We start from the raw sequence: 18,121 nt of genomic DNA on the forward strand, positions 1-18,121 counted from the left end.
GAAGAGGGTTAAAGTGATTGCTGGTTATTTTCCCTTCCCCCCCCCCGACTGGAAATGCAACCCCCACATGCCATCCTTCTGCTGTCTCTTGCCCTTAGCGTAGCAAGGAGTTTTGAGGGATTGAGCCGGAGCACAGCCCGACCAGCACCCTCAGGGCATTGCCTAGGAAACCGGCAGGCAAAAGCATTGGGTTAAAATGCCAGGAGATGCCAACTGAAGTGCTGCTCTGAAGACAATGGGCCTACATAAATAGCTGCTGCGTTGGTGGGGGTGTCTGGATCAGGAAAGGAGGAGTATGCATGGGTCAAAGAGGAGAGAGCAGATGGGTCTTCTAATGAGCTCATCATTGGGGTGTCCGTGTGCTAGATCTACATCTGAAGGGATCCGCTATCAGATGTGTGAAGCCAGGAAGGCTGCAGTAATCCTGCAAGTTGGGTCCTGTCTCTGCTCCGCACGCAGTGGCTAGGCTGTCTGCACCAGGACAGCCCCCAGCAAGGTATACGGCTTGGCTGCATGAACCAGGTGGCTTGCTGGCCGTGGGGGGACGAGGCCTAGAGAGTGGCGCCACGAAGGTGTGGTGAGCAAGAGGCGGTTGTGCTGGTGCAGGGCTCTGTGTTCCTGGTGGCTGTGCCAGGAGGGAGAGGGGTGGCCATCCATTTCCTGGTGGAGCAGAGCAGCGGGGTCTGTGCTCAGCATGTGGTAGCATGGCCACGTTTCTGCTGGTCACCTGGCTCTCCTGCTCCCACCGTGCAACGTGGAAGCCAGGGGCCCAGAGTTCAAATTCTGCACCTTTGTGCACACTATTGGTTGGATACCAAGGTGCCTGTCTCCCTTCCCCTCCCACCCCCCCAAATACCAGTGGCCTGCCAAGGAGCTGTGTGAAATCCCAGCCAGGCCATCTCTTCCCCAAGGGGAGAAGCAGGATGTGTTGGCTTCTCTAGATGCACAGACTGCTCTCTGCTGGGCAAATGGGTCTAGGGTTCCTGAGCACTCTGCCCCTCCCACGTTGCTAAATGGGGTGAGGCCCCTGGCGATGTGGAGGAGAGTCCTGGTATAGAGTGGTTTTGAACCACTGTGGGGCCACCATCTGCCTGCCGAGTTGCACCCTCAGATGACCAAACAGAGATGTGTGCTTTAGATGTGTATCTGGGGGACTGAGATGGTGTCTGGGTGTGGGAAATGGTTGGTCACAGCAGTCTCCAGCAGGGTTATTACAAAAGGCCCCGTGAGCCCGTCTTTCTAATGTTGCAGCCCACTCTGCCTTGTTGCTTGCGTTTTCCTTCGTTTCCCAAGGATCAATGCGGTCGCTCCTATAATATAGAACAAAGCCTGGGGAACTAACAACGTATTATGTCTCGGAGCCTATGAGATCCATACAGAGGCACAGTGCTACATGATGGGATCAATAGGCCTTACAGAGCCTGATAAGAAGCATGCATTAGTCTTGCTTTTCCAAGGGCTAGTGAAGAAAATAAAGGGGAGGAAAAATGACATCTACAAAACAGACTCAAAGCCTCCAAATTAACCTCCTGCCATGTGGCAAAACAAGCTCCAGCCAACCGCAAGTATTCCAGGACTCCAAAAATCATGATTGCCTCAAAAATAATGACATTTTTAAAAAAATAATGTATGGTGGGTTTTTTGATTGCCTACATAGTTGCTGTGCCTTCAGGGTGGATGTGAATCACATTTTCGGGTTTTTCTCTGCAAACACATGGACTAGAAACTTACTCTTTTTAATAAAAGCTGAGATTCTCATCTCCGGGGGCTTGGGTTTTAAGATGAGCAGTAAAAATGGCAAGACTTGTGATAAAATCATGAGAGTTGGCAGCACTGAACAAGACACTGCCTTGTATGCAGGTGAGATGCCCAATTACTTCATCCCAGAAAGTGGAGAACAATTTAGATCTGCATCCTTGACGGCAAATTGCTTTTTCAGCAGTTATAACCTCTCATCACATTTTCCTGAGCTATCACTGCAGGAGAATCTATGGCATCTTGGACAGAATTACTTTTTTTTGCCCACTGCCTATGCCAGTAAAAGGACTTATTTGTAGTCCCACAGTGTCATTTAAAATGATTAACAGGGTGTGTGTGTGAGTCTTTTATAGCAAGTGTAGTGTTAATGTATTGGATGGTTCCTTTTTCTTTTTTTGCCTGCCAACTGTGACATTGAAAGTGTGGGAAGGTCCTTCGGAAAGATTCTTTTATGTGGCTGAGGGAGATGGGCTCCAAAGAAGCAGGGAGTTTTGGGTGTCTGTGACTAAGGAACTGGGCCTAAGCACCATGACAAATCTTGCCATCTTCTGCTCCGAGGTCCAGGCCTGCTTCTTGGACCCACGTTCTCTGATATAAATCCAGAGTGATGTGGACCGAAACCCCAAAACACCCTGCCAAACCAGTCCTCCAATGGGGAGCAGACGTGAAAGAATGAACCATCTGTGATCGATATTAGTCCCATTGCTTAATGCACTGCTTGAAGGCGCTCAGATCGGGTGGTGTTCAGGGTGGATAAGAACCTGTGTAGAATAGAATAGTAGCAGTCTAACTGTGCCATCAGCAACAGAATGGATGAGACCAAATTCAGAGTGTGACTGGGAGAACTCCTAAACTCTTGTCTGTCCCTACCTCTTGCTTGAGCCTGTTCGATACTGTGCAGTCCCTGATGGTGCTGTGCCACAAATGTCATGCTTTCCGTAGCCCAAGAGCAAAAGCTGTCTCTTCAGTTGAAAATGACTTTTATTTTAAATGAAGGGAAATCCACAAGAAAGAACAAAAGCTAAGTCTCCATAAGAGAGAACATAGTGTGCTGCTCTCCTCTGGAACATGCTGCAACAGCAGTGAGAAAGTGGTGGTTGTCCCTACATGCAGGGCAGAGAAATGTAAAGCACAATGGGGCGGGGGCCACTGCTGCCTGTTGCAGATCTGGATCAAGAGGGCGGCAGGGGGGCGGGAGGGGAATGTTACCTGGGAACATCCATTAGCTGACTGAGAGACTGCAGGGTAGTTCGTGGATGTTTGTCACAGTACAGGGGCTTGAGCATGGGTCTGAGGACAGAGGTGAGGGAAAGAAAATATGAGGGGGTAAGGTTAAGTGGGGGGACACACCAGATTTTCCTCCCAGGATTTTTAATTCTACCCAATGGCTTGGAATTCACAGAATATCAGGGTTGGAAGGGACCTCAGGAGGTCATCTAGTCCAACCCCCTGCTTGAGCAGGACAAATCCCCAATGAAATCATCCCAGCCAGGGCTTTGTCAAGCCTGACCTTAGAAACCTCTAAGGAAGGAGATTCCACCACCTCCCTAGGTAACACATTCCAGTCCTTCACCACCCTCCTGTGAAAAAGTTTTTCCTAATGACTCCTTTACTCCTGCTGGTACCTTTTTGGATGGGAACAAAATGCAAGTACTATGGGACAGGGAGGCTCTTCGCAAGCTACCCTAGTTACCAGCCTCAGCATGCAAAGTAATGGTTGGAGAGCATGGCCCCTGCCGGCGGCTGGGGTGACTCGCAGAGATGCGTCTGCTTGCGGGTAGTCTCCGTCTTCTCCCCCTCCCCCCTGTAATCACACATACGTCTCTTCCCCTTAATTGTAGTTGCTTGATTTGTCTCTGGCTTTTTTTTTTTTAATTTAGTTGACACATTTGGTTCAAAGCGTTTTAATTATCCTCTTGGGACGTGTTTCATTTATTCATTAACGCAGAAATTGGAGCTGTTGCTTTCACTTTATTTTACTATATTTTTCCCCTTCTAAAAAAAACTTCAGCAAATAAATGTTTGATCAGCCCCTCCCTCTTCCCTCCCACTCCCAGCCTCCCTGAGTCGTCCTCTGTCTGTCTGCTCTAGCACCCCTGGGAGATGAAGTCTCACTCGTGGGGTTGGGAGTGTCTTTTTTTTTTTTGGGCAGGCAGAGGCCACTGCAAATTGGAAGGTGAATCATGTCACTGGTTCAGGCGAAGCCCCTATGCTGCTGACTTGAGAGCCCCGAGCTGCATGGAAACTGGGAGCCAGGTGCCAAATGTCCTGGCGTGAGGCTCGCAGCCTTGCGAGAGAGCCAGAGCTGCCCACTGGCTCTTGCGGACAAAGCCAGCACATAGGATGCTGCCTCCCCTTCATCCTGCAATGTTACATGACAGCAGGTAGCTGGAGGGGCAGGGGAATAAAGACATACTCCTGGTCACCTTCTGGTCTTCTGTGACTCACTGGATAGCTGCCAGTAGTAGAGGGAAGCAAAGGGGAAGCGGGAGGGGGGGGCAGAGTGGAACTAAGGCCATGTCTACACTAGGAAAGTACTCCGATTTTACAGAAGTCGATTTTTGGGAACAGACTGTATAAACTCGAGTGCATATGTGCACACTAAGCACATTAATTCGAAGGTGTGCATCCACAGTACCGTGGCAAGCGTCGATATTCCGAGCAGTGCACTGTCGGTAGCTATCCCGCAGTCCCTGCTGCCCAGTGGAATTCTGGGCTGAGCTCCCAATGCCTGATGGGACCAAAAATTTGTCATGGGTGGTTATGGGTAAATGTCATCAGTCAACCCTCACTCCCTCCGTGAAAGCAACAGCAGACAATCATTTTGCGCCCTTTTCCCTGGATTGCCCACGCAGACACCATAGCACGGCAAGCCTGGACCCCGTTCAACTCACCGCAGCAGTTATGACCATTGTAAACACCTTGCCCATTATCGTGCAGTTTATGCAGAACCAGCACCTGAAAAACCAGCCGAGGAGGCAACGGCAGCATGGTGATGAGGACATGAACACAGATTTCTCTAAAATCGCGGTCCTCAGCAATTTGGAGATCATGGTGTTACTGGGGCAGGCTCATGCTGTGGAATGCCGATTCTGGGCCCAGGAAACAAGCACTGAGTGATGGGACTGCACAGTGTTGCAGGTTTGGGGTGATTCCCAGTGGCTCCAAAACTTTTGCATGCATAAGGGCACTTTCATGGAACTTTGTGACTTGCTTTCCCCTGCCCTGAAGCGCAAGAATACCAAGATGAGAGCAGCCCTCACAGTTCACAAGCGAGTGGCAATATCCCTGTGGAAGCTTGCAACGCCAGACAGCTGCCAGTCAGTGGGTAATCAATTTGGAGTGGGCAAATCTTCTGTGGGGGTTGCTTGATGCAAGTAGTCAACGCAATCATTGAACTGCTGCTATCAAAGGTAGTGACTCTGGGAAATGTGCAGGTCATACTAGATGGCTTTGCTGCAATGGGGTTCCCTAAGTGTGGTGGGGCTATATACGGAATGCATATCCCTATCTTGGGACCGGACCACCATGGCAGCCAGTACCTAAACCACAAGGGGTACTTTTCAATGGTGCTGCAAGCACTGGTGGATCACAAACAAAGGATGTTTCACCAACATCAACGTGGGATGGCCGGTAAAGGTTCATGAGTCTCGTGTCTTCAGGAACTCTGGTCTGTTTAAACAGCTGCAGGAAGGAATTTACTTTCCAGACCAAAAAATAACTGTTGGGGATGTTGAAATGCCTACAGCTATCCTTGGGGACCCAGCCTACCTCTTAATGCCCTGCTCATGAAGCCGTACACAAGCACCCTGGACAGTAGTAAGGAGCTGTTCAACTATAGGCTGAGCAAGTGCAGAATGGTGGTAGAATGTGCATTTGGAGGTTTAAAGCATCACTGGCACAGTTTACTGACTCGCTCAGACCTCAGCGAAACCAATATTCCCATTGTTATTGCTGCTTGCTGTGTGATCCACAATCTCTGTGAGAGTAAGGGGGTGACGTTTATGTTGGGGTGGGAGATTGAGGCAAATTGCCTGCCACTGAATACGCACAGCCAGACACCAGGGCGGTTAGAAGAGCACAGCAGGAAGCGCTGTGCATCAGAGAAGCTTTGAAAACCAGTTTCATGACTGGCCATGGTACTGTGTGACACTTCTGTTTGTTTCTCCTTGATGAAAACCCGCCCCCTTGGTTGCCTCTAAATTCCCTGTAAACTACCCGCCTTCCCCCCTTCAATCACCGCTTGCTTGCAAAGGAAATAAAGTCACTATCGTTTAAAAAACATGTATTGATTGATTATAAAAATAGGGAGATAACTTACACGGTAGCCTGGGTGGGATGTGGGAGGAGGGTAGGAGGGAAGGAAATGGCCACTTTAAAACTTGTTGAATGCCAGCCTTCTGTTGCATGGGCTGTGCACTGGGGTGGAGTAGTTGGGTGTCCGGAGCCTCCGCCCCCGCATTCTTGGGCATCTGGCTGAGGAGGTTATGGAACTTGGGGAGGATTAAGGGTGGTTAAACAGGGGCTGCAGCGACAGTCTGTGATCCTGCTGCCATTCATGAACCTCCGCCAGACACCGGAGCATGTCCGTTTGATCCCGCAGTAGCCCCAGCGTTGTCTCATGCCTCCTCTGATCTTCCTGCTGCCACCTCTCCTCACGTTCATCGGCCACTTTCCTGTACTCTGCTATTGTGTCCCTCCCTGCATTCTGCTGAGCTCTGTCAGTGCTGGACGACTGCATGAGCTCAGAGAACGTTTTGTTGCGCGTGCGTTTTTTCGCTGCCTTATCTGAGATAGCCTTTGGGACGGAGGAGGGAGGCTTGAAACATTTGCAGCTGCTGGAGGGGAAAAAAAGGAGTGAAGTATTTTAAAAGATACATTTTATAGAACAATGGCTGTACTCTTTCACGGTTAACAACGCAATTCACATTACATAGCACATATGATTTTGGTGCAAGGTTGCATTTTGCATCTTTTATTGAGTGCCTGCGGCTTTGGTGTTAGAGATCACACACGCAGGGCCGGGCAACCGAATTCGGCTTGCAGGCGGCCATGGTAAGCCATAGTCTTTCGGCTTCTGCAACCTTCATAACAGCAGCACCCTCCTCTCCCATACCAAGCAAAGCACGTTGAGTTGGCCATTTAGTGTTGCGGTTTTCCTGTTAACGTGCAGCAGCAGAAACCAAACTAACCCCCCCCGCCCTGCTATCAAATTCTCTGGGATGATCGCTTTACCCCTCACCTCGCCGCGTGACTGGTATCAGGGAAGATCCCTGCTAGCCAAACATGAACAGCTCAGCGCCAATGCCCCCCCTCCCCACACCACCGTGTGGCTAACTGCGGGGAGGATTTCTTTTCAGCCACAGGCAATCAGCCCAGTAGAAACGGCCGCTTTTGAATGTCCCCTTAATTAAATTCCCCTATTTCAACCAGGTTACCATGAACGATATCACTCTTCTAAGGATAATACAGAGATAAAGAACGGATGTTGCTTGAATGCCAGCAAACACCGGGACCATATGCTGCCAGGGTTTGTCATGCAATGATACCAGATTACTTGCTACTAGCATGGCATGGTAAAGTGTCCTACCATGGAGGACGGAATAAGGCTGCTCTCCCCAGAAACCTTCTGCAAAGGCTTTTAGAGTACCTCCAGGAGAGCTTCATGGAGATGACCCTAGAGGATTTCCGTTGCATCCCCAGACACGTTAATAGACTTTTCCAATAGCTGTACTGGCCACAAATGCATCCCAAATCCTCGGAGCTACTTAATCATTAAAAAACGCGTGTAACATGTATTATATTTAAAAAGGTACATGCACCAGAGGTCCCTTCTCTTCGTTGGGTTGGGAGGGTATTTCAGTCAGGGTGATAAAAGATCCTGGCTGTCGGGGAGAACGGTGTGCTGTGTGCTCTCCTCAAGCTCATCCTCCTCCTCCTCCTCCTCATCTTCCCCGTCTGCAAAATCCTCAGGCATGGCGGAGAGTACCCCATCATCGGAGTCCACGAATGGGGTAGGGTGGTGAGGGCGGCTCCCCCTAGAATTGCATGCAGCTCAGCATAGAAGCAGCATGTCTGGGACTCTGTCCCAGAGCGTCCGTTTGATTCTTTGGTTTTCTGGTACACTTGTCCGAGCTCCATAAGTTTCACGCAGCACTGTGTTGCGTCCCTGCTGTAGCCTCTGTCCCTCATGGCCTCTGAGATTTTTTTGAAATGTTTTGGCATTTCGTCTTTTGGAACGTGTAGTTCTGATAGCACGGATTTTTCTTCCCATACAGTGATCAGATCCAGTACCTCCCATTTGGTCCATGCTGGAGCTCTTTTTCGATTCTGGGACTGCATGGTCACCTGTGCTGATGAGCTCGCCTGGCCAAACAGGAAATGAGATTCAAAAGTTTCCTGGGGCTTTTCCTGTACACCTGGCCAGTGCATCCAAGTTCAGAGTGCTGTCCAGAGCGGTCACAATGGTGCACTGTGGGATAGCTCCCGGACGCCAATGCCTTCGAATTGCGTCCACACTAACCCTAATTCGAAACGGCGATATCGATTTCAGCGCTAATCCCCTCGTTGGGGAGGAGTACAGAAATTGGTTTTAAGAGCCCTTTATGTAGAAAAAGATGGCTTAGTTGTATGGACAGGTGCAGGGTTAATTCGATGTAACGCTGCTAAATCCGACATAAACTCGTAGTGTAGACCAGGCCAGAGAGAGCAGGGTACTTACAGGGCTTGACCTTTCCCCTAACTCTGAGCTGCAACCCAACCTGTGACTCTGCCACCTTCCCCCACCTCTGATCTGCAACCTCATTGACTTCAGGGGAGCTGCTTCACGCGTGAGGGTAGGGCTAGTGGAGAAGGGCAGACAGACGACCTTCCTCCCCTGCAGTAACCAGCCAGCGCCCTGCCCCTTCCCAGCGTGCCTGACCCTAGAGAAAGGCTCGTACTGCAGAGCTAGGGATTAGGAGCAGAACTGGGCCAGAGAGCCGTAGACCTGCTCCTGAGGGCGTCTCTCCTGGAGGTCGATGGCTCTCTCTCTCTGCAGCGGCTGCTGATTAGCAAACACTCTCCCCAGAGCTGCATGCATTCCTGCCGACGACATCAATCCGACTGGCGTGCCGACGGAGAAGAAACCAAAAAGAGCCAGCCCGTAGGGTGCACCGAACGGAACTGGGCAAACAAATGGGATTGATGTGATTGCACGGCTTTGGAAATAGAGCCCACGAGTCTGGCAACCCTCCCTCTCTTCTCATGAGTAGGCACCACAGGGGAAGAATTGTCTCCCAGAACTTTAGGTGACTATCACAATGTGGGGCTTAAAAGAACAGCGGAGAGGCAAACCCAGGCTCCTAAGTCCCTGCACACTGGTACTATGGTTCCTGTGAACGGCCAAAGAGATGCAGGAGCTGGGGGAGGGGAAGTGCAATGGCGTGGTCTGTTTTGGTCTTTCCTGGCCCTAGTCTTTCATGCTCTATGTGCAGATACATACAGGTTTCTCTCTCTTCTTCCAAGCACTGGGCTTGAGTCTCCATTACAGCAAGGCTCTGATATTGCCCCGGCAGCCTAAAGGGGCCTTGAAATGGGCAGAAATGCCCTCCTAAGAGTAACCCCTGTGCAGCCAGCCCTGCTGTCAGCCCAAACATAAGGGGTGGATTAGAGGCATGTAATATGCTGAGCTGCAGCTCTCCTCTGCTTCTCGGGGCACAGTGGGGGCCAGGCAAAGTAACATGAAGGTTACGGCAGCCCTGGAGGCTGCTGTAACTTTCAGCAGGAGCCATGACGGCCCCTGCTCAGCCCTAGACAATAGGCCATGCACAGAGGGCTTAAAGCCACCTCCACCTGCCTGCTCCATCTGCAGTCATAGGAACAGAGAGACGGAGGCTCGTTGTCAATGGGAAATTGGCAGCCTCCCATAGGTGCTCTCTGCATAGCGTCCCTCGCCATAGCTCACAGCATAGGCTCCCCCTTGGACGGCTCAGCTCCATGGGTGGGGAGGTGATGGCACAGCTGGCCGCAAGGAGGGCTAGATGCTGAGGGGGGGGGTCTCTGATTGCCAGCACCCCCCTCTGCTGGTAGGTGCTTGGGAGTGACTCATCTGTGGCTGGGTGTCAGGTGGGCTGCCAAGTGGGGGACAGTTTTGGGGTGAACCCTAATGTGGCTGCACAGGAGGGAAGTGGGGGATAAAGCTTTTTCCTCTTCCCAGTTGCGTCTGCGCAGAGGGCAGCTGGGGCTCCAGGAGGGGTGTGGGAGGAGTTGGGCACCCGATAGTCACCCCACCAAGGAAATGGGCAAAACTAGGGTTGCCAACTTTCTAATCGCACAAAACTGAACACCCCTGCATCGCCCCTTCCCTGAGGCCCCACTCCCACCCACTCCACCCCCCCTCCCTGTGTCACTCGCTCTCCCCCATCTCACTCACTTTCACTGGGCTGGGGTAGTGGGTTGGGGTGCAGGAGGGGGGTGAGGGCTCTGGAATGGGGCCAGGGATGAGGGGTGCCAAAGAGGGCTCCAGGCTGGGGCAGGAGGTTGGGGTGTGAGGGGTGGGTATGGGCTCTGGCCTGGGGGCACAGGCTCCCGATGGGACAAGAAATGAGTGGTTCAGGGTAAGGGTGAGGGAGAGGGCTCTGGGCTGGAGAAGAGGGTTGTGGGGGTGAGGACTCCAGCTGTGGGTGCAGGCTCTGGGGTGGGGCCAGAGATGAGGGGTTTGGGTTGCAGGAGGGGACTGGGGCAGGGGGTTGGGGTGTGCGGGCTCCAGCAGGGAGTTTGGGTGCAGGAGGGGACTCTGGGCTGGGGCAGGGCATTGGGATGTGGGAGATGGTTCCTGACCAATGGGAGCTGTGGAGCCGACCCTCGGGACAGGGGCTGTGCATGGAGCCTCCCTGGATGCCCATGCATCTAGGGGCTGCAGGGACCTGGAGGCCGCTTCCGGGAGCTGCGTGGAGCTAGGGCGGGCAGGGAGCTTGCCTTAGCCCTGGGCCCCCACTGTGCCACTGACTGGACTTTTAACTTCCTGGTTGGCTGTGCCACCAGGGTTCCTTTTCGACCAGGCATTCTGGTCAAAAACCAGATGCCTGGCAACTCTAGGCAAAGCAAGGGCTGGTGTTACCCCACCCCATGCACCAACCACCAGAGATCTCCTGGTATGAGTGGGAAGGAAGCCACATCCTAATTAGGGGAGATGTAACTACCTGCACCCCGGAGCAGGGTGGGGTCAGGACTCTGCTGCTCCTCCTGCTTGGCCAGAGGCTGCAGCTAGGCTTTTGGGCCCAGATCCTCTGAGGTATTTTGGTGGCTGATTCCTATTGATTTAAGTGGGAGATAGGCACCTAAGTATGTTGCGGATCAGGGCCTCCTTACTCAGCCGCTACGCCGATTGAGTGTCAATCATGCACTCGCTGAGTTAATAATGAAGCGGAGCAGAGAGAGACAGAGGCTAAGAGATACAGGCCAGGGCGATGAGAGGTCTGTTTGGTTAGGTCGGAAATGAGAAGGAGTGGTGAGGCAGGGAGCTCCGGCGGGCCTGCGGAAGAAGAGAAGGCTCCCATGCCATAAGTGGTGAGGTGTTTGCAGCGGGATAGAGGAGCAGCCAGAGCTAGGTAACAGAGCAGGAGGCAGGGGCTGAAATGAGCTCTTGGTCCCATTTCCTCTCCTTGGTGTTTCTGTTGTGGGCTTCCTGCAAGCTGCTCCAGAGAGAAAAGGCTTTGCAGCCCTGTCTAGCATTAGGCTACAACAGCCCCCGGTCTCGCTTCCCTGAGCGAGGGTAGCTAGTCACGCCAAATCTGGGGTGAAGGGCCAGACAAATAATGATAGTGTGTATACACCAAGCACCTTTCATTGGAGGGGCTGAAAACATGTTACAATGTACCCACATTTGTATCAGTCTTGTGGGGAAACTGAGGCCCCATTAGACGCCTGCACATCACACCAAACTGAGTGAGTAATGGACTTGCCCAAGGCATCACGCTGAGCTAGTGAGAGAGCCTTGATTAAAACCCAGGTTTCCTGCCACCAAGCCAGGTTCTCTCACCACCAGACCATGCTGCTGCCCCATGCCAAATGCACCAGAATGAGAGCCCCAGACTGGTTCTCTGTGTGACACTGGGATTTGAATGAGCCCAATGGGAAAGCTGGTGCCTCATCTCATTTCCTGCATCCAGTTGAAAACGAGAACCTTGTGTTGTGCCCTGAGAGACTTTGAGCTTTTAATGAACACCCTGGAGAAATCCACTGGCGCCGTGCGCTAGGGAAGAGTGTGTTGTCAGCCACAGTGGCCCTACAAGCATCCTGCTGCTGCAGAGCTGGGTGGTATGGGCACGGGGGGGCACACCTTATTAGTGCTTGTGGTCTGGCTAGCCCCTGTTGCCAATAGCAGCATGCCCACTGGGGTTGGGAAGCCTCTCCAAATCCTCCTCCACTGGAGCCATGGAGCACTGGTGGCATGGTAATAGGACCCTCTTCCCAGCACTCCCTTGAGTGCTAGGCTGGATTCCTGCTGGGGTGCACAGGACTGGGGTGGGGCCCTCGCCCTTCTTCCATCTCTCATGCTAACAAGGCAGGTTTGGGTAGAAGACTCAGTATTTTAGGGCTAGGAACTTTATTGGCTGCGTCACCGAGGCTGGAGGGCTGTGTAGAGCTGACTCAGTAATGTGCCGGGCTCCTTTGGGGGCTGCCCGGAGAGAGGTGTTTCCAAAGCTGTGGTGTGAAATCAGGAAGGGTCTCCTAGGACCGAGGCGGAGACAACCACGGGCCACCCATCCGCAAAGCACCAACCCTTGCACCCCACTGGACTACCCATGTGGCTTTTCTCCAGCTCTAAATGGCATCCTGCTCACATATAAGGGGTTGCGAGCCAGGCCACTTGGGTGGGCGTGTCTGACTCCTTGGCCCTTTTATCCTTGTCCAGACCAAGCCTCCTAGAAAGCTGATGATGTGGTAGGTTAGTGTGCTGGGCAATAAAATGCTGGCTTGGATGGAGTAAAGCCCCTGGTTAAAACACCATCATCACAGTGAAGAGAGGGTTGGGGGGATTTCCCTTCCTCTTCTGCAGTCAGCCCCTCTCTGCTGAAGGACTAATATATGGAGCTCATCAAAATCCTGCTGAGCACAGATTTGTATTACTGTAGGGCTCAGCAACTTGTCACGGACCAGAAACTCATTGTGTTAGGTGCTGTACAAATGCAGACCCTGCCCCAAAGAGCTTACAGCCTAAGTACGATTGGGCTGATGCTACCCATGGACCCATCTGTAAGGGTCTTCATTCCCAGTCCCATTCTGTTTCCATGGGGAAGTGAAGGCCCAGTACTCCTTAATCTCTCCCTGTAGCACTCACACAGGCCAAGGGGAACTATTCTGGGCATGTCTACAGCAGAGCTGGAAGATGTCCAGGGCAGCTCAAGAAGACATACCTGTGCTAGCTCTGATCAAGCAGTGCAGCTGCAGTGGCAGGAGGGGCTAGCACTCGCGTAAATATCTAGGGTCTTGGATGGAATTGTCCTCGGGCTGGCTAGCCCCTCCCATCCCTCCTAGCCACTCCCATCCCATAGCTGCACTGCTATTTTTAGCACGCTAGCTCAATCAGAGCTAGTGCAGGTATGTCCCTCCAGATGGAGTTTACACCTGCCAGCTCTAGTGTAAATGTATCTGCGACGTTACACCTCATATTCTATGTGGTTATGATATGAATATAGTATAACTAAGACATACTTTATGCAAGATGGGTCTTGTAAACTATCATTGGAAAGATTATAATTTACTGAATGTGTTTATCCAATTTGTATGCATGTATCATTTTTATATCTGAAGCTGGAAATATTGACCATGTCTCTGTATTTCAAATGGGCTACGTTGGATAAGGCCAAACAATGTTAGTGGCTTATTGAGGAAATGCACACACGCATAAGGATTACCCCAGGAACTGTGTGCAATAGAAACTTCTCAGAGATAGCTCTACACAGTGGGAACTGTTTGACCCCCGTCACAGCAAAAAAAGCTTTCCAGCAAGTGGGGGGAAGATATAAAAGAGGGACAATGACAATATAAGGGGTCCTCACTCTTCCAACAACAACACATCTGAAAACGCTGAAGGAACAAAGACTGAACTGTGGGAAGTGATGGTCCCAGTCTAAGATCTTTAGCTTGTATATGAAAACCTGGGAAAGCCAAGGCAACTGGTCCCTTAAGAATCTGCCAACCCTGTTTATCACGCAGGGTGAGACTTTGCTAATTTATATCCTACCTATATAGTGTGTTAAGCTTAGTTTGCGGGTTTTGTTTAATTTGTTTAGTAATCTGCATTGTTCTTTTTGCTAACCCTTGAGCCACTTAAAATCTGCCTTTTGTAGTTAATAAAATTTGTTTTGTTTATAATATAATCCAGTTTCTGTAATTTTGAACTTGCGGGGTGAGGGGATGTGCATACCTTCCTCCACATTAATATACCTTTGGGTCTGCACTCCAAGGGAGGTGAACACTTGAGAGCTGAAGCAAGTCCCTTCAGCTGAGTCTTCCCAGAGTTGATCTTCAGCTGGGTGTGGCCCTGCCTGTGTGTGTGTTGGAGGAGGCTTTAATAACCTGGCTCAGCAAGACAGGTTAAAGGAGGGCCATGCTGGCAGAATAGGTAGACTCAATGGTATCTCAGCACATCAGGTGGCATCCCAAGGGGTCCAACTGGTCACAGTATCCTTAGTGGGAGGTGCAAAGAATGACACTGGCATTTCCACTGGTGATGATGGGCCAAATTCTGCCCTCACTTGTGGTGTAAGTGCAGCCCAGGAACTACAAGGAGCTCAGCACTTCAGAAAACTAGGCCATCTATTTAGGTGCCTAAATAAGGATATAGGAGCCTAACATTGGGGCTGAAAACCTCAGCACACATTCTCTCTGACTCATGAAAAGGGCTGCAGGATCTTTAGGGCTATGGATGGTCAGGGCCTCAGTTTTACCTCACTTGCAAAAGATAGCAAACACCTAGCAGTGCTGAATCGAGGCCTAGTTTCTCTCTTTCTCCTGCAGATCCTAACACTGCCACAGTCTCATCCTGCACTTTGCTTCTTCCCAGGCAATTTAGGATGCAATCGGAATTGCTGCCCCATTGAGCAAAATGTTTCTGTCGCTGCATAATGGTGACGCTCTCTCTCTTTCTCACTCTGCGTACGGACTGTGAGAAACCTCTGACTGAAAGGAGAAAGGAGAACGGCAATAATCAAGCAATAGAAACCTCATCCATCTCATCACTTTTCCTGCACCCCCTGTGTCTGTGGCATGGAATTGCTCAGGGACATGTTCTGGGCAGTTGAATAAACTGCTCTCTGCTATTAGTTTGGATCCAGAGGTAAATATGGAGAGACTCCCCTGCCCTAAAATAGGAGTGGAGAGAAAGAAGAGGCTCACTTGCTGTGTTTGCAAAGATTTGGAGAGGTACCTTAGCATTGCCAGAGGAGAAAATAGCTGACCACTTAGAGGACTAAAGTTTTTGTAACCAAATGAAAAAACCAGGCTGATTTAAGATCCTAATCACCGAAAAGATCCAACTGAGGACTTGGACGTTACTAGTGTATTTCTTTAATTTCTCTGGGATGGGGATGTGGGATTTTTCTGTGTAGATTTGTGCCGTTTCTGGTATGCGCGTGCTCCATGAACATTGATGATGGAATGGTTTTTCCATTGGAAAATGCTACATCATCAAAAATGAAAAATTCAGCAAAAATGTGTCAATTTCAACTAATTTCCATAGGATTTCCTGCCAGCTTGCCCACCTGGTGGGCTGCCATAGAGCCAGGCTTCATGGGTCCCAGGCATCTGCTGTCTGGGCTGTCTGACTCCTGAGAAACAGACCACAGCGGACCTGTGAGTTGGGGAACCCTGGAGACCCAGCTCTCAAACTCCTGGCTCCTCAGTAGCTCGTCAGTTGGGCCGCCGTGGAATCAGAGCTTTCGGGCTCTCAGTCAGCCTGTCTGGTGTTTTGCAGTGAAGTGTTTTGGACTCCCCTACTGCAGGACATTTTGAAATGTCTGTTTTGTTCCAAAATGGAACTTTTGTTTTTAATTTCAGAATTTTCTGCAGAAGGGAAGTTCCGAGGTTCAATCAGCTCTAGTCTCTCTGTGTCAACAGCCTGCTAGGGGCTTTGGGCTGAGGTAGAGGTGAAGCCCCTGTCCTGAAGAGCTGATGTTCAGATAAACAGTGTATGAACGCAAGAGGGGGAATGTGTAATGGAAGTAGAGTGGCTGAGTGGGGAAGTTTTTAGCACTGACCCAAGGGCTGCATCCATTTGGGATATTTCCTTGTTAAAGGGGTAAAGATTTGCAGCGTGATTCTCCCCTCAGACCTGGGGAAATCAGGAGTAATTCTTCTGATCACAGTGGAGTCGCACTTCATCTTATTCGTCTTACAAGTACACAGAGTAACTGATAACAGGGCTCCGCTATGCAAAGACATGGCACTGTCCTGAAAACCTTACAATTAAAACAGACAAGACCAACAAAGGGAAGGAGGAAAAGCAGAGGTACGGATAGGGAATGTGACTGTCCCAAGAGACCTGTTGCCCTGTTTCAAACTGGTCAGCTGGAACCTGCTGAAAAGGTCCAGTTGGAATTTCCACTTGGGATAGCTGCCATGCATCACATTCACAGCTTCTATTTCACGAACCTTACGAATCTCCTAGCTCCAGTTGTATCTAGTGGCAGGGAATCGCACACCGTTAATTTTGCATTGCAAAAATAAGTATTTCCTTTATCGGTTTTAAGGAGCTATTTTTTTACAGAACACCACATTAATCTGTGGAAACCCATTCCCACAAGAAGTCACCAGAGACCCACCACTTACTAGGATTCTGAGAAGGACTGGGTGTGTGACAACGGACAATGAGAACATCTATGGTTGTATTAGGTAGGATTAAAACATAGACTATAAACTCTCATGCATCACAGCATAAGCCAACCGCTAACGGAGAAGGGATAGCTATGGCAGGTTATGCTATAGGTGGTTCATTATGAGGAGTTTTTTGCACCTTCCTCTGAAGTGTCTGGTGCTGTATATTCATTGTTGGAGGCAGGGTAGTGGAGTAAAGCTGCTGGTGTGATTGTATATGGCAAATCCATTGTTTCTTATGGAAGTTTGCCTGAGTAGAGGCTTAGTGAAAATTAAATAAGGGCTCAGGAGTATAGAAACTTCATTGCCCACACTGCTCATTCCCAAAGCAATATTAATATTCTTCCTAGATGCAATGACCAGCACTGAATGCAACACTCCAGACAGTGTCTTATATCGGGGTCCAACACTAGAGCACATTTTCTTTCCTGTATAGAAGCCTAACACACAGGCAAAGCTTTCCCAGCCTGATGGATGGAGATACTGATAGTTGTCTGGCTGCGCTGTGATAATAATCTAGACAGGTGGAGGGATTTGGATTGCATAAAAAAATGATGGATGGATGGATGGATGATGTTTTTTTTACGAGATGGGCAGAATAGATTCTGATAAGTGAAAGTGATGGCTGCGTTTGAAATGATGGTGTGGGCTGGATGAGGAGACAGATTTGCATGGCTAGATTTGATAGGAAGGATGAGCTGGAGGGATAGATTAGATAAGGTAAAATAGATTAGGTAGTTTCTCCAGACCCCTCAAGACCAAGTCATGCTTTTGTTGAGAGCATCTAAAGAAATGGGTGCATTACATCCAGGACTAGCCCATCAATTCCACCTTCTGACTGGCAGTGAAGGAATGTGCCATTAACAGAAAGCTGGAGAACGCATCGACCTTTCAATCACTACATTTGTTTTCTACACCATGAACATGGTGTCCTCTGCTGGCAGAGACCCAAGTGCAGTCCCGCCATGTATAACTCAGCACAGGTGGCCTGGTGGTGTTGGTTCCCGTTGAAAGAGAGAGAGAATAAAAACCAGTGTTGGACTTGCCTTGGAGCCATATTCCTCAGTCTCCTCCAGTGAAGAGCAGTTTCCTGCTACTGGAGGTTGCTGGCCCGTGTTCTCCTGCTGCATTTTCCAGCAAAGTCCATTTCTTGCTTTCTCTCAGGTCTTACTCTCTTTTGATAACTCTGTTTCACCTTGAGCTCCCATTAACATGAACAAGCCCATTCTGAGACAATCAAATCTAATGAAAAGCCTGGACAGAGAGTCTCTCCTGCTCACTGCATAGCCAATTTATATCCTTTGGCTGGGAGGAGTTACAGAGAACGTTGGTCCATTTCTGTCCCAGTTTTATTTGTCCCTGATCAGGATGGAATTCGGGAAGGATGGCTCCTTCGGGGTCAGCAGCCTGGTTGCCAGATGTTAATCCAAACTGGACCACCTTGAACTTTCAGTACAGAACTGGATCCAGATTTCACAGTTTTGGCCTTTAGTCACCATACAGC

The 18,121-nt window shown here is 50.2% G+C and overlaps 1 protein-coding gene across 3 annotated transcripts in view; it reads left to right on the forward strand.

The window, feature by feature from the left end:
- The window catches only part of DLGAP4 (DLG associated protein 4), a 345,726-nt gene that overhangs the window by 63,103 nt on the left and 264,502 nt on the right, over positions 1-18,121 (forward strand). The window lies entirely within an intron of this gene.

This window comes from Dermochelys coriacea, chromosome 13 (assembly GCF_009764565.3).
Source record: "Dermochelys coriacea isolate rDerCor1 chromosome 13, rDerCor1.pri.v4, whole genome shotgun sequence".
Classification (NCBI taxonomy): Eukaryota; Metazoa; Chordata; order Testudines; family Dermochelyidae; genus Dermochelys; species Dermochelys coriacea.